General features: G+C 45.1%; 1 protein-coding gene across 1 annotated transcript in view; it reads left to right on the top strand.

The window, feature by feature from the left end:
• Positions 1-17,417, top strand: part of SNAP91 (synaptosome associated protein 91) — a 346,885-nt gene that overhangs the window by 304,373 nt on the left and 25,095 nt on the right. The gene's annotated exons all lie outside the window — the stretch shown is intronic.

Below are 17,417 nucleotides of genomic sequence, written 5' to 3'. Positions count from 1 at the left end.
TTTTTTGCCAGTAGAGCCGATTTAATAATGGATGCTGTTCCACCCTAAACTTACCTTATCTTACCTCCTGGCTTCTGCTGGTGTGGCTGTATTCCCTTGCTGAAAATGCAGCCGCACTGTTCCCAGTCCCTGCGGCATCTACAGGAAGGGAATAGAACCATACCAGCAGAAGCCAGGAGGTCGCCCCTGTGTGCGCGGCAATTAACCTGCCATGATGCGTGGGCATGTACATCGTGCTATGGATACAAAACAGGTATCCATCACCATGCACACTAGGAGCTACAAGAAACCAACTGTGTGGTATGTTTACCCAACATACAAATATGGCAATAGTCGAAAGTAGGTACCACAGTTAGATATTTTGTGCTCACTATTCACATATACATTACATCAGATGGAAAAAACTACTTGTTCAGGGTACTCCGAGGAATATGTAGAATCTCAAAATTTTCTCAAGGAATGTAAAATGTCCATAGATAATCTAAAAGGGAACATCCTCAATGTGGTATAATAAAAAGAAAAAAAGCAATATAGTGTTATATGTTCAAAACACAATTGTGACCTGCACATCAAGGTTTCTTTTTCTATGTTGGGGATACTCTTCATAAATTTCTTTAAGAGTCCCTTTGCCAATTTCCTGTATAAATAATGGGATATGTGGGGATAAATGAAGATCCCAATCACTGTCTGACTCCCAAACATTTATGTGTGGACCCTACTTCACTTGGGTGTGAGTATGGCACAGTAACCCATTGATTCAACTATCGGTGGATCCTATAGATCACCTCTGCCTATTTTTCTGTACTATTAGACTGTCTGTTTTTTCCTGTCTATTAGATAGGAAAAAACAGACACCCAACTGACTTTTCAAACATTTGAATACCCCCCATTGTGTTTTGAACATATTACACAATATTGCAATTTTTCTTTTTATTATACCACATTGAAGATGTCCCCTCCTGGAATATCTATGGACATGTGACATTCCTAAAGAAAATTGAGAAATTCTACACGTTCCTCGGAGTATCCTGGACAAGGACATTTTCCATCTGATGTAATGTATATGTGAATAGGGAGCACGAAATATCTAACTCTGGTACCTAGTTTCACTATGTACATCGTGCTGCCAGCAAAGACGTAAACAGACACATCTGTATGTAATTTTAAAGGATTCGCTAAATCCAGGATTTGGGTTAGTATTTAACTTAATTGAAGTTTCTCTAACGTCCTAGTGGATGCTGGGGACTCCGTAAGGACCATGGGGAATAGACGGGCTCCGCAGGAGACAGGGCACTTTAAGAAAGAATTTGGATACTGGTGTGCTCTGGCTCCTCCCTCTATGTCCCTCCTCCAGTTCTCAGTTTGGATCTGTGCCCGGACGAGCTGGGTGCTACTTAGTGAGCTCTCCTGAGCTTGCTATAAGAAAGTATTTTGTTGGGTTTTTTAATTTTCAGAGAGATCTGCTGGCAACAGACTCTCTGCAGCGTGGGACTGAGGGGAGAGAAGCAGCCCTACTCACTGAAGATAGGTCCTGCTTCTTAGGCTACTGGACACCATTAGCTCCAGAGGGATCGTACACAGGATCTCACCCTTTGTCGTCCGATCCCGGAGTCGCGCCGCCGTCCCCCTCGCAGAGCCGGAAGACAGAAGCCGGTGAATGAAGCAAGAAGACTTCGAAATCGGCGGCAGAAGACTCCAGTCTTCACTGAGGTAGCGCACAGCACTGCAGCTGTGCGCCATTGCTCCCACATACTCCGGTCACTGTAGGGTGCAGGGCGCAGGGGGGGGGGCGCCCTGGGCAGCAATTAGAGACCTCTTGGCAAAAGTGGGCATATATACAGTTGGGCACTGTATATATATGCATGAGCCCCCGCCATAATTTTACACAGAAACGCGGGACAGAAGCCCGCCGCTGAGGGGGCGGGGCTTCTTCCTCAGCACTCACCAGCGCCATTTTCTCTCCACAGCTCCGCTGAGAGGAAGCTCCCCAAGCTCTCCCCTGCAGATACACGGTAGAAGAGGGTAAAAAGAGAGGGGGGGGCACATAAATTAGGCGCAAAAACATTATATACAGCAGCTACTGGGTTAACACTAAGTTACTGTGTGATTCCTGGGACATATAGCGCTGGGGTGTGTGCTGGCATACTCTCTCTCTGTCTCTCCAAAAGGCCTTGTGGGGGAACTGTCTTCAAAAAGAGCATCCCTGTGTGTGTGTGGTGTGTCGGTACGCTTGTGTCGACATGTTTGACGAGGAAGGCTATGTGGAAGCAGAGCGGGAGCAAATTAATGTGGGGTCGCCGCCGACGGCGCCGACACCTGTTTGGATGGATATGTGGAAGGTTTTAAATGATAATGTTATTCCTTGCATAAAAGGTTGGATAAAGCTGAAACCTTAGGACAGTCGGGGTCTCAGCCCATGCCTGATCCTATGTCGCAGAGGCCGTCGGGGTCTCAGAAGCGCCCACTATCCCAAATTGTTGACACAGATATCGACACGGATTCTGACTCCAGTGTCGATGGCGATGAAGCAAAGTTACAGCCTAAATTGGCTAAAGCCATCCGTTATATGATTATAGCAATAAAGGATGTGTTGCACATCACAGAGGAAACCCCAGTCCCTGACAAGAGGGTTCATATGTATGGGGAAAAAAGGCAGGTGGTGACCTTTCCCCCTTCACATGAGCTAAACGAGTTATGTGAAAAAGCTTGGGAATCTCCAGATAAAAAACTGCAGATTTCCAAACGGATGCTTATGGCGTATCCTTTCCCGCCAATGGACAGGTTACGCTGGGAATCCTCCCCTAGGGTGGACAAAGCTCTCACACGCTTATCCAAAAGGGTAGCCCTGCCGTCACAGGATACGGCCACCCTAAAAGATGCTGCGGATAGAAAGCAAGAGGGTACCCTGAAGTCCATTTATATACATTCAGGTTGCGTCGGCATGGGTGTGTAGTGCTGTAGCAGCATGGACGGATACCGTATCTGAGGAACTTGATACCTTGGACAAGGATACTATATTAATGATCCTGGGGCATATAAAAGACGCTGTCCTATATATGAGAGATGCTCAAAGAGACATTAGCCTTCTGGGCTCTAGAATAAATGCAATGTCGACTTCTGCCAGAAGGGTCCTGTGGACTCGGCAATGGACAGGTGATGCCGACTCAAAAAGGCACATGGAGGTTTTACCTTACAAGGGTGAGGAGTTGTTTGGGGAAGGTCTCTCGGACCTGGTCTCCACAGCTACTGCTGGAAAGTCAAATTTTTTGCCATATGTTCCCTCACAACCTAAGAAAGCACCGTATTACCAAATGCAGTCCTTTCGATCACAAAAAGGCAAGAAAGTCCGAGGTGCGTCCTTTCTTGGCAGGGGCAGAGGAAAGAAGCTGCACAACACAGCTAGTTCCAAGGAACAGAAGTCCTCCCCGGCTTCCTCTAAATCCACCGCATGACGCTGGGGCTCCACAGGCGGAGCTTGGCCCGGTGGGGGCGCGTCTCCGAAATTTCAGCCACAAGTGGGTTCACTCCCAGGTGGATCCCTGGGCGATAGAGATTGTGTCTCAGGGATACAAGCTGGAATTCGAAGAGATGCCCCCTCACCGATACCTCAAATCGGCCCTGACAGCTTCCCCCTTAGAGAGGGAAATAGTGTTAGCTGCAATTCACAAATTGTATCTTCAGCAGGTGGTGGTCAAGGTTCCCCTCCTTCAACAAGGAAAGGGTTATTATTCGACCATGTTTGTGGTACCGAAACCGGACGGTTCGGTCAGACCCATATTAAATTTAAAATCCCTGAACATATACCTGAAAAGGTTCAAGTTCAAGATGGAATCGCTCAGAGCGGTCATCGCAAGCCTGGAAGGGGGGGATTTTATGGTGTCTCTGGACATAAAGGATGCATACCTTCATGTCCCCATTTATCCACCTCATCAGGCCTACCTCAGATTTGTGGTACAGGATTGTCATTACCAATTCCAGACGTTGCCGTTTGGTCTCTCCACGGCACCGAGAATATTTACCAAGGTGATGGCGGAAATGATGGTGCTCCTGCGAAAGCAAGGGGTCACAATTATCCCATACTTGGACGATCTCCTCATAAAGTCGAGGTCCAGAGAGCAGTTGCTGATCAGCGTAGCACGCTCTTGGGAAGTGTTACAACAGCACGGCTGGATTCTAAATATTCCAAAGTCGCAGTTGATTCCTACGACTCGTCTGCCCTTCCTGGGCATGATTCTGGACACAGACCAGAAGAGGGTCTATCTCCCGATGGAGAAGGCTCAGGAGCTCATGACACTGGTCAGAGACCTATTAAAACCAAAACAGGTGTCTGTGCATCACTGCACGCGAGTCCTGGGAAAGATGGTGGCATCATACGAGGCCATTCCTTTCGGCAGGTTCCATACGAGGACCTTTCAATGGGATCTGTTGGACAAGTGGTCCGCATCACATCTACAGATGCATCGGCTGATCGCCCTATCCCCCAGGGCAAGGGTGTCTCTCCTGTGGTGGCTGCAGAGTGCTCACCTTCTAGAGGGCCGCAGATTCGGCATTCAGGACTGGGTCCTGGTAACCACGGATGCAAGCCTCCGAGGGTGGGGGGCAGTCACACAGGGAAGAAATTTCCAAGGTCTGTGGTCAAGTCAGGAGACTTGCCTTCACATCAATATCCTGGAACTAAGGGCCATATACAATGCCCTAAGTCAAGCGGAGACCCTGCTTCGCGACCAATCGGTGCTGATTCAGTCAGACAACATCACCGCAGTGGCTCATGTAAACCGCCAAGGCGGCACAAGGAGCAGGGTGGCGATGGCGGAAGCCTCCAGAATTCTTCGCTGGGCGGAGAATCACGTAAGAGCACTGTCAGCAGTGTTCATTCCGGGAGTGGACAACTGGGAAGCAGACTTCCCCAGCAGGCACGACCTCCACTCGGGAGAGTGGGGACTTCATCAAGAAGTCTTCACGCAGATTGCAAGTCGGTGGAAACTGCCACAGGTGGACATGATGGCATCCCGCCTCAACAAAAAGCTACAGAGATATTGCGCCAGGTCAAGAGACCCTCAGGCGATAGCTGTGGACGCACTGGTGACACCGTGGGTGTTCCAGTCGGTCTATGTATTTCCTCCTCTTCCTCTCATACCCAGGGTGCTGAGAATCATAAGAAAAAGAGGAGTGAGAACAATACTCATTGTTTGGATTAGCCAAGAAGGACTTGGTATCCGGATCTGCAAGAAATGCTCACAGAGGACCCATGGCCTCTGCCTCTAAGACAGGACTTGTTGCAACAGGGGCCCTGTCTGTTCCAAGACTTACCGCGGCTGCGTTTGACGTAACAAAGCAGAATTCCTTTGTCGTATAAACAACCCTTTATGAAGTCTAAGAACACTGTACGCTGTTTGCTTAAGAAGTACCGTAATGGTACGCTAGTTGCGTAACGATCGCTCAGCCGTAGGCGAGACGCTCAAGCGTCACGTTCGCTCACGGCCCAGTGATCACAGGACACGTTATTGGCTATGACTAGAGTAATGATTCGCTATGGCGTAGCTTACGCTCGAGACCACGAGGAGGTCACCAGCGGCGCAGACGCTCACAATGCTATACCTTTATGTCTAAACCTTATACCAATGAAATACACAGAATACCTTAATGTGAATACAGGGTGTAAGTGCAACCTTGTGTAACCTGACTAACTACAAAGCTGCTTGAGCGTCACCGACGCTCAAGTGAACACTTAACACTATAGGAAATACACAGATACTTGTTTAGGGTCCAAAGCCTATTATATGTATTATAACTAATATACTTGCAAAAAGGAATCACAGTACAAATGATACACTACAATATAACAGAGACTTCCTAACCAAATAACTATACAAGAAATACAATACAATACAATACTAATCAAGGGAAAATACGAGAGAAGGAGAAGTGAGGGAGAGAGAGAGAGATGAGAGAAATGGCTCACAGTAAGACAATATCACAAGAAGACAAATACAATTGCGGAGAAACACTTACGCACAAGGGGAAACGATCGCAAGCGCCTCTGGACATCCAGCTTCCTGATTATCAGCAATGAGAACCATTTGAAGAGAAGTCCAAGCTGGATGTCACAGACCCGTCTTTTATGCTACTCACACAATGCAATCTAATGGTCCCTACAGTCTCACTGTCCATTGGACGCAGGAACTCGGCTTCGCATTATAACAAAGGTCATAGGTTGATTCATACAGGTAAACTGTATCAGTGGTCTTGGTTATGCAAAACAATGGGTGATAACTAACACATTCCTGTCTTCTGGAGAGCTATTGTTTGGCGAATACAAAACAGAATCCTGTCTGGGTTCTGTTCTATATTCATGATGTCCACTTTCAGTTGAGACAATGACATCTCAGCCCTTATTTTCCTGTATACAAATCCAGCCCCATTTGTAAACACAGGTGTTGGCCTTCTTCATTGAGTCTCAAAGCTCAGTGTAATTAAAGGCTATTGCACTCCGTCTGCGGGAAAGATACTGATTTGGAGTACAATTGATCTTCAATTACTATTCCTGTGTTTACCTTATGCATGTGTAGATATGAGGCCCTCTTAACATGCAAACTATTGTTTGGGGGATCTCTGAGGTCAAAGAGACATTTGAGACCCACTGATGCCTGTCTCCAACTGTTCAGATGCATGACTAAGTAAGAACAAATAAAATGGACATAACTTCTTATGTCCATAACTATTCGCACGAGCGATTAATCCGCTCCAAACCAACACCGGAATATTGCTATTTAAATACTCTTCCGATAGGTACCAAACACCACTGTCTGACTCCTGTTAGACCCTTCGCACAATACAAAGAGGGATTCCTCCGTTCAGGGACATTCTATATTAACCAAACTTTCAGAATCTATCAAAGGGACCATAATCTATAAACTACATTAATACTGAAAATATGTAACGTATGAATCGCACGCTATGACTACATAAACTCTACCGTAAATACGCATACCGTGCGCCTGCGGGTGCCCGCGGCTGTGAGTATGTGTACGTACGGGAGAGCGTACGCCTGCGCAGCGCGGACATGAATGAGGTGCAAATATGGCAGTGTGCATAGAGATATTTTTCTGACTTTGACAGTCCAACCTTTGGCAGTCAATAAATAACTGCCACCTTCTAAAACATTTCAAAAGGAGAAAAATATATGTCAGGGGTTAATTCATTTCCATGGTTGGGTAGGGAAGGAGAGAGGAGTAGGTGTGAAGGGGGTATGACCTAGTGAGATAGCAGAAGCGTGTGTGTCTGAGTCCATGTTTGGGGGGGTCATGTATCATCGTGCCGTACGTGTTGTAAATCAAGCTTCGAGGTATTGCGAAGTATACATTTGAATTCCTTCTTATCCCGTATTAAGGGTCTGTGGATGGGCTGTCAAACTCTACCGAGCTCATTTCGGCTGTGGTTGTAACAAAATGGGGATGCACATTTTAGTTGATGATACATGAATGGGGGAGGTATGTGGTTGCTGATATCTGTGCCTGTATTCCCTATTGTCTATGTGTGTCATTACCTGAGGGTTGTAGAGATGAGGATAAAGAACACTTACGAAAAATGCAATGATATTCTATGTCAGGGAAATGTACATCTGTGGTTGAAGTTGTGTTCGGTATCTGTTGAGAGTCGTCTTCTTTGCGCTGTATTGCTCCTTGGGCATGAGCAAATAGCTTTGTCAGTGCCATCAGATTTACAAAAAATGTTGGGCTAGCGTGAGTTTAAAAATACTAGGGAAACTGGGGATCCATGGCAAAGTTCATCAAGTGTCCATATTTAAAGTTGTCAAATCTTCTTCTTTGGTGCTTGTCTGTTGTCTGTATAGCGTCTCGTCAACTTCCTCGTCCAAGGGGGGGGTCTTTGTATCTTGGAGAAAAGCAGAAAAACAGGTGAAAGAAACGGACCGTATAATCGCATTTTCATCACATCCTGGTTTCTATCATTGGGTCATAAATCAAATCCAGGTTAATTACAGTTTCCTCACTCCTTAAGCTCATCACTTTCGTACTTTGTTTGCACCTCATTAAAGCCTGCCCGCATCTAAATATCAATCCAAACGATATAACGACACCCAAGATACAAAGTAGAAACTTTCCAACATCCATTATGACTCCTTGAGCCCAGTCTCCTAAACCAGAGAACCAATTTCGCGGGTTCAACCATGACACCCAACCAGTCAGCTCATTACCCACAGCAGCAAGGGTGAGATTGTGTTTTCGGCGAAATTCCCACTTCAATTGGAGAATATCGTCCATCTTTTGATCTATGACCTCGACCGGATCCTCGGTGCTATTCGTGATATACGTGCAACACTTTATACCGTACTGTGTTGCCAATGTAACACAATATCCGCCTGTCACTGCTGTGAGATAATTAAGAACCATTCTATGCTGTACCAGTTCTGTTTTGTAAGCTTGAAGTTCTCTTCCAGTGTATCTAAACGTGTCATCATACATTTCAGTGATATTATCTAACAAATTTGCAAGCGCAGAAATGTATCTATAATTCATCACTCCTCGAGCGGTGCGAGTGAAATCTAACGCCACCAGAACCTGAATCCCGGTGGATTCATGGATCAGATCGGAGGCCGGATGCTCTAACCTTTCTGACAGTTGTCTTTTAACTCGGTGCTCGTAATGAGTGTGAGTATAAGGAGCTTGGGCACCACGGTGTATGTCCTTCATTTTGTCATGTGTTACAGTCATCACTTCAGGCAATACTTTTCCAATATAACACAATCCTTCAGAGTTTGGGGCAAGCCACTTGTACGCCTTTCTCCCGCATATGAAATATGCATCATCGGGGAGAACATAAGGGACGGAGAAGGACATGACCATATTACAAACCTTCCAGGTGAAATCTCCTGACCCTAATTCTTCCATCTGCTTAATGCACGTATCAGACTGTACGATATGTGCACAGTATCCTGGTGATACTTCTCCAACTCTAGTAATCCTATTTCCTAAGCTGTACCTATACCGGAAAGATTTTCCTCTACTGGCTATGTGGCGTACAAGCTCTGTATCTGTAGGCATTCTATCTGCTCTGTGTGAAAAGGTCATGGTGTGGTTACTCCATGACACTTCCCAATTTCCCGGCTTTCTGGGATTGGAGATGTTGAAACATAATAGGGACCTATCCACATGGTATTGGTGGAGCTTCAAACTAGGAGGGCTGGAGATATTAAACCTCCTGACCACCGGTCTCCCACCATTTAACTCAAGTACCTCCCCTATCGTTAAAGGAAATGGTACTAGCCCTGATTTGCTATGTCCCTGAGGTACTTGAGAGCATACCCAACAATCTGTTTTGTTTAACACATTACCCACTAAGGAGTGATAGTCACTCAATGGATGCCGGTCCATATGGATATTAAAACTGGATTGGCATTATTGTTACAGAGCCTACAGATACAGTTTTCTTTTTAACTAACAATCCTTCACAATTGTTTACAAATAACATGGTTGTTAGATCGTGCCCGGTACTCGCCTTTGCTTGGTGATTGGGTTGCTATTGGAAATTTACACCTCCGTCTCAGTCATCAGGACCTTTCTGGATCCTTTCTCGACCTCACTGGTACTCTCACCGAAACAGACTGCTCTGGTCAACATCATGGTTAACGGGAAAATCCATATCACAGTCTCTTGGGGCAAGTCCATCTTACAGGAGGAGAAAAGAAGAAATTTGTAAATGGGGTATAAGAAAACAGTTTGAGGGGGAGAGAACTTGTTACGATAATAAGTTCTCTCGTCTTGTCGTTCTTCTTGTTCTGCTGTCCTCTCAAAAGGTGCTGTCTCTTCAGTCTTCCGAATGAACCTTCTGGTGATGTAATCTTTCTTCCTAACTAGCGATCTTTCTGTGTGGAGCAAAAATCTGGCATTACCATTGGTCCAACTGAGGGGTGACATACCATCTTTAAATCATGGAAACATGAGTGAGAAGAGAGAGAAAATAAAAAACAAAAGAGATAGAGAACAATTCATGTGCATATATACATTACATAACTCGACAATAACCATCAATAAGAGAAGAGAAACAAAGCATTTTTAAACATTGTCAACATTAAGAAAACATTGTCAGACTATTAGGCTGTCGTATCTACGTGTCTAATGGTTTCCTTGAGCAGTCCCTCCCCACCAGCACTTGCATTATTCCACTGTCTGTATCTGGCCAGAATACATTGTGGTGGATAGGTCATGCTGGGGTTTGGTAGACTTCTGCAAGGACCAAGCGAATATGCAATGTTTGAATTCTTACCAATAATCGTCAGAGATGGGGATAGAGAGAGAGAGAAAAAACATTTTTCACAAATACATTTACAACGTTTAACCTGGTCATTCCTGTGTCTTCAGTGAATGACCTCCCAATTTACTAACCATTACCTCAGGCTTACCATCCGTCGTATGATCACCTTTCTTGACTACCTATCATGGGTGTGGCTCAAAATTCCTCCTATCTGATCTCTGATTATAATGGTGTGTGTTGTAATTTTGCTCATTTCTTGGTCTAGGGGGTCTAACTTTATGTGGGTTATTACAGTTGTTGGCATAATGCCCTTCTCTTCTACAATGGTAACAAATCCTTGGCTTTCTCCATGTGCTAGGGGCCTGGGGTTCCGGTCGACTTGATGCATCCTCTAGTGCTTGGATGTTCAGTGTCATCAACCGCTCTCCCTGCGCTTCCCTGGTTCTTTGGATATTTCGGTCATGCTCGATAGCGGACTCTCTTAATGCCGCCACCGAGATACCTCTCCAATGAGGTATTGAAGTTTGTACCCTAATTTTTAGTGTATTTTTTTAAGTTGTTCGCTAATACGGACACAGCTACCTCTCTGTGGTGTACATTAGTTTCAATGTCATCTATACCAGTGTACCTAGCCATATCCTGCAGAGCCCGGTGAAAATACTCTTCTGCGGATTCACCTTCTTTTTGTCTTATTGTATAGATTTTATTCCACTTTGTTACTGTAGGAAAATATTCTTTCAACTGTAGGTTGATTCTTTTTACATTATCTTGGTTATACTTGTTTGTTAGTGGCACTTCCTCATCTAGCTTACAATCAGTGATAAATTTCAATGAATCAACATCGGGGGGTAAACATGCCCTCAAAACTGTCCTCCAATCTTTGTTACTTGGCTCTGCAGTATGTCCTAGCACTCTAATGTATCTTTGACAAGCAACTAAGTCTTTCCTGGGATCAGGAAATTCAGACAGAATTGCTCTTAATTCTGTTCGGGAAAAAGGGCAGTACATGGCGATGTTCCTGACAGGAGTGATTCCTGAAGAGTCAGTTTCCCCATTTGGTACTGCAATTATCCTAACAGGATTAAGTCCAGTAATGTCATTCTGAATTGATTCTAGGATATAAGGTACATTTGTTTGTGCGTGATGTATAATACCATACATACCTGTGGACACGACCTCACCTGACCCTCCATTAGGGGGTTTGATTACAGTTTTTACTGACTGGGTCGCGTCCACCTGGACGTCTTGTGTGATGGCTTCTGGAAGAGGTGCCGACATCGTTCTGGGTTCACTTTCTGGTTGGTGTTCCTGAGGAAAGTTTAACATGGGGTGCGACTTGCATGGGTTAATAGTTGTACATTCAACAGTATTACAATTATCTTTGTTACATTTATTACACTTATTCTTATCATCTATACTACAGTTGCTAAGAGCGTTTATATTGTTCACCCCTGTGCTTTTCTCCGCAATCATAATTCTCCCTGCTGCCACGTTTCTCCTCTCAAGATGAAAGTTAGGTATGTAAGTTACATTTCTCTGTATTTCACTTTCCTGTAGCCATAACTGCAAACAATCATCATGTTTAACCCGTAGTTTCAAGTATTTTATGAGACAGATCCTCCGCCTTAAATTATTGCAACACCTCTAAGTCAAAACTACCTATCCCGGGAAATGGTACCTTATCCCCCGCAGTCATTCGTGTCCACTCATCACAAAAGGTCTCAGAGTGGGGACCATATTTCCCCCACATTACTAACCGAGCAGACCCTCGGGGTCTGCAAGCCTCTGGAGTCTGAATCCTGACCTCCGACCGTCTCTGTATTGTGCACTTGGCTGCCATTGTGGACCTTTTTAACACAGAAAAAAACTTCCTAAAATGCACCAAACACAGAACTTCGTTGGAAATCCTTAAAGCTCTTCCACTGAACTTCTTCTGCTCCGGGTATCTCCGTTCCGCCTTCTAGCAGACACGTGTAGCCGTTGCAGGCCCTATTTTTAGAGATTTTCCTGAGAAAATTCCCTTCCTTTTTCTTTACACAAATCACGCTTGCATGTGCTCCCTACAACACGTATGAGGGCAAGATTTACGCATGGATATACGACCTCATATCACGTTGCGTTATTGGTCACACATACAACCGTGCGGTCCAATCGTACCACTTATAGACACTTGTTGCCCATAAATGGTAGGATCATTGGAGTCTCCCTACTGTGCTCCAAAACAGCCAGAGCGTAATACAACGAAAACTTTATCACACTCTGTTGCACGTTTTCACTCAGATCGTGCTCATCACGTTCCACATAGATCACAAAGTTCACAAAGCGGGATTATCACATAGATCACAAAGTCCACAAAGTGGGATTCAATACACTCATACCGTTTTCAACCCACTATCATTCTTATAGTTTCCTGATCAGAAAAAATCATTTCCCGTAGTCTGATAGCTCTCCCCAGAGGTATTACAGTAAAGTAAGGTATTTAAACTAAGTTTTGGAAAGCTGAAATCAATTTGTGCTATTTATCGCCTTTTAATTATAACATTTGTGATTTGTTACATGAGCGTACACGGACGCTCCGTTGCGCTGCGTGCGTCGGCCTTTGGGTTGCGTACGCAAGTCTCAGTCTTTTGTTAGAGACACGTGTACGCACAGCAAAGATCCACCGTAACACGATTTATACGTTTATCAATGTAGATGATCCTTGATCATTTACCGCGCACCACACTGACCTTGTCTCTTGGCAAAGCTGTGTGTTTGTCTATATTTTAACTATGTTGCTTCTACTTAAATTATTGAAATAGCGACAAATCTCTCTCAGCACATTTATCAACTATAAAACTGGCAAACAGGATAGTGATATACGAAAAAAATGAAATACACGGATGGAAAAGAAATGCAGATATATATGTATACGTGCGTATATACGCAAGACAGAAGAAAAATACAGTTTTAAAAGACACAAGCGTTTTGTTCTTACCTCTTGGTCTCCGGATTCCTTCAGCACTCTTTATCTAAGCGAAGCAGACGCTTATCCCATCAGCACTGCGAGACAACCTCCCGCCCTTTTGCTGGGGGATAATGTCTGCTGATCTACCTAGTGCAGATATGTGAAGGACTGGACGGCCCCCAATTAACAAAGCAGAATTCCTTTGTCGTATAAACAACCCTTTATGAAGTCTAAGAACACTGTACGCTGTTTGCTTAAGAAGTACCGTAATGGTACGCTAGTTGCGTAACGATCGCTCAGCCGTAGGCGAGACGCTCAAGCGTCACGTTCGCTCACGGCCCAGTGATCACAGGACACGTTATTGGCTATGACTAGAGTAATGATTCGCTATGGCGTAGCTTACGCTCGAGACCACGAGGAGGTCACCAGCGGCGCAGACGCTCACAATGCTATACCTTTATGTCTAAACCTTATACCAATGAAATACACAGAATACCTTAATGTGAATACAGGGTGTAAGTGCAACCTTGTGTAACCTGACTAACTACAAAGCTGCTTGAGCGTCACCGACGCTCAAGTGAACACTTAACACTATAGGAAATACACAGATACTTGTTTAGGGTCCAAAGCCTATTATATGTATTATAACTAATATACTTGCAAAAAGGAATCACAGTACAAATGATACACTACAATATAACAGAGACTTCCTAACCAAATAACTATACAAGAAATACAATACAATACAATACTAATCAAGGGAAAATACGAGAGAAGGAGAAGTGAGGGAGAGAGAGAGAGATGAGAGAAATGGCTCACAGTAAGACAATATCACAAGAAGACAAATACAATTGCGGAGAAACACTTACGCACAAGGGGAAACGATCGCAAGCGCCTCTGGACATCCAGCTTCCTGATTATCAGCAATGAGAACCATTTGAAGAGAAGTCCAAGCTGGATGTCACAGACCCGTCTTTTATGCTACTCACACAATGCAATCTAATGGTCCCTACAGTCTCACTGTCCATTGGACGCAGGAACTCGGCTTCGCATTATAACAAAGGTCATAGGTTGATTCATACAGGTAAACTGTATCAGTGGTCTTGGTTATGCAAAACAATGGGTGATAACTAACACATTCCTGTCTTCTGGAGAGCTATTGTTTGGCGAATACAAAACAGAATCCTGTCTGGGTTCTGTTCTATATTCATGATGTCCACTTTCAGTTGAGACAATGACGTCTCAGCCCTTATTTTCCTGTATACAAATCCAGCCCCATTTGTAAACACAGGTGTTGGCCTTCTTCATTGAGTCTCAAAGCTCAGTGTAATTAAAGGCTATTGCACTCCGTCTGCGGGAAAGATACTGATTTGGAGTACAATTGATCTTCAATTAGTATTCCTGTGTTTACCTTATGCATGTGTAGATATGAGGCCCTCTTAACATGCAAACTATTGTTTGGGGGATCTCTGAGGTCAAAGAGACATTTGAGACCCACTGATGCCTGTCTCCAACTGTTCAGATGCATGACTAAGTAAGAACAAATAAAATGGACATAACTTCTTATGTCCATAACTATTCGCACGAGCGATTAATCCGCTCCAAACCAACACCGGAATATTGCTATTTAAATACTCTTCCGATAGGTACCAAACACCACTGTCTGACTCCTGTTAGACCCTTCGCACAATACAAAGAGGGATTCCTCCGTTCAGGGACATTCTATATTAACCAAACTTTCAGAATCTATCAAAGGGACCATAATCTATAAACTACATTAATACTGAAAATATGTAACGTATGAATCGCACGCTATGACTACATAAACTCTACCGTAAATACGCATACCGTGCGCCTGCGGGTGCCCGCGGCTGTGAGTATGTGTACGTACGGGAGAGCGTACGCCTGCGCAGCGCGGACATGAATGAGGTGCAAATATGGCAGTGTGCATAGAGATATTTTTCTGACTTTGACAGACGGCATGGCGGTTGAACGCCGGATCCTAGCAGAAAAAGGCATTCCGGATGAGGTCATTCCTACGCTGATAAAGGCTAGGAAGGACGTGACGGCTAAGCATTATCACCGTATATGGCGAAAATATGTTGCTTGGTGTGAGGCCAGGAATGCCCCTACGGAGGAATTCCAGCTGGGCCGTTTCCTTCACTTCCTACAGTCGGGAGTGACTTTGGGCCTGAAATTGGGTTCCATTAAGGCCCAGATTTCGGCTCTATCCATTTTCTTTCAAAAAGAACTGGCTTCTCTTCCTGAAGTCCAGACGTTTGTAAAGGGAGTGCTGCATATTCAGCCCCCTTTTGTGCCTCCAGTGGCACCTTGGGATCTTAACGTGGTGTTGAGTTTCCTGAAGTCACACTGGTTTGAGCCACTCAAAACCGTGGAGTTAAAATTTCGCACGTGGAAGGTGGTCATGCTATTAGCCTTGGCTTCAGCTAGGCGTGTGTCAGAATTAGCGGCTTTGTCACATAAAAGCCCCTATCTGGTTTTCCATATGGACAGGGCAGAATTGCGGACCCGTCCACAATTTCTGCCAAAAGTGGTGTCATCCTTTCATATGAACCAACCTATTGTGGTGCCTGTGGCTACTCGTGACTTGGAGGATTCCGAGTTACTAGATGTGGTCAGGGCTTTGAAGGTTTATGTAGCCAGAACGGCTAGAGTCAGGAAAACTGAGTCGCTGTTTATCCTGTATGCATCCAACAAGCTGGGTGCTCCTGCTTCAAAGCAAACTATTGCTCGCTGGATCTGTAACACGATTCAGCAGGCTCATTCTGCGGCTGGATTGCCGCTTCCAAAATCAGTAAAAGCCCACTCCACAAGGAAGGTGGGCTCTTCTTGGGCGGCTGCCCGAGGGGTCTCGGCATTACAACTTTGCCGGGCGGCTACTTGGTCAGGTTCAAACACTTTTGCAAAGTTCTACAGGTTTGATATCCTGGCTGAGGAGGACCTTGTGTTTGCTCATTCGGTGCTGCAGAGTCATCCGCACTCTCCCGCCCGTTTGGGAGCTTTGGTATAATCCCCATGGTCCTTACGGAGTCCCCAGCATCCACTAGGACGTTAGAGAAAATAAGATTTTACTTACCGGTAAATCTATTTCTCGTAGTCCGTAGTGGATGCTGGGCGCCCGTCCCAAGTGCGGACTTCTTCTGCAATACTTGTATATAGTTATTGCTTAAATAAGGGTTATGTTTGGTTGCATCATGGTTAATCTGATGCTCCGTTGTTGTTCATACTGTTAACTGGGTAAGTTTACCACAAGTTATACGGTGTGACTGGTATGAGTCTTGCCCTGGATTCCAAAATCCTTTCCTTGTACTGTCAGCTCTTCCGGGCACAGTTTCTCTAACTGAGGTCTGGAGGAGGGACATAGAGGGAGGAGCCAGAGCACACCAGTATCCAAATTCTTTCTTAAAGTGCCCATGTCTCCTGCGGAGCCCGTCTATTCCCCATGGTCCTTACGGAGTCCCCAGCATCCACTATGGACTACGAGAAATAGATTTACCGGTAAGTAAAATCTTATTTTTACCAAGCCTTTAGATTTGTCTGGATCCAAATGGACCTGCGTACAGATTTCCAATTAACTCCACAGTGTGGTTTACAAACTATAATTTGCAGATGCTAAAATCACAGATGTCATGAATTAGGGGCCTTATTCAGCTTAGAATGCACCTGGGATGTGTTCGCATTTCCCCGGTCCCCGCTGCAGTGTGCAGTACCCGACCCGCACTTATTGACAGGCAGAGGTGTTCGCAGGGAAAACGGGGGCAGGTTGGCTGGCGGCCATGTGACGTCACACGTGGATGCTGCGAGTGAAAACATGGATACTTTCTGCAGCCAGGCTGCGAAGGCAGAAGCAGACAGGGGGGGCTTTCACAATTCAGCGATTCGATCTCGGTTGCATTGCGATCGCATCGCTGCCGGCCATTAGCATGCTGTGCGGCCTTGCCTTGTTTTGTGTGGTCCCCAGCATGCGATCACAGGCAGTTGCAGTTTTGCTAAAACTGCAGCTGAAGCTGAATCAGGTCCTAGGTCCCTCTGGCTTAATTGTAATATCCATTAAAATGAGCAGAATCTTAACTTTGGGCTCTGTTCAGCTTCAGTTGCAGTTTTTTTGCTAAATTAGCAAAACTGCAACTGCTTGCGACCACATGCTGGGGGCCGCCTGGCATGCTAATGGTCGCCA

This window comes from Pseudophryne corroboree, chromosome 4 (assembly GCF_028390025.1).
Source record: "Pseudophryne corroboree isolate aPseCor3 chromosome 4, aPseCor3.hap2, whole genome shotgun sequence".
Classification (NCBI taxonomy): domain Eukaryota; kingdom Metazoa; phylum Chordata; class Amphibia; order Anura; family Myobatrachidae; genus Pseudophryne; species Pseudophryne corroboree.
The sequence above is the reverse complement of the archived record's forward strand: the minus strand, read 5'-3'. Positions and strand labels throughout refer to the sequence as shown.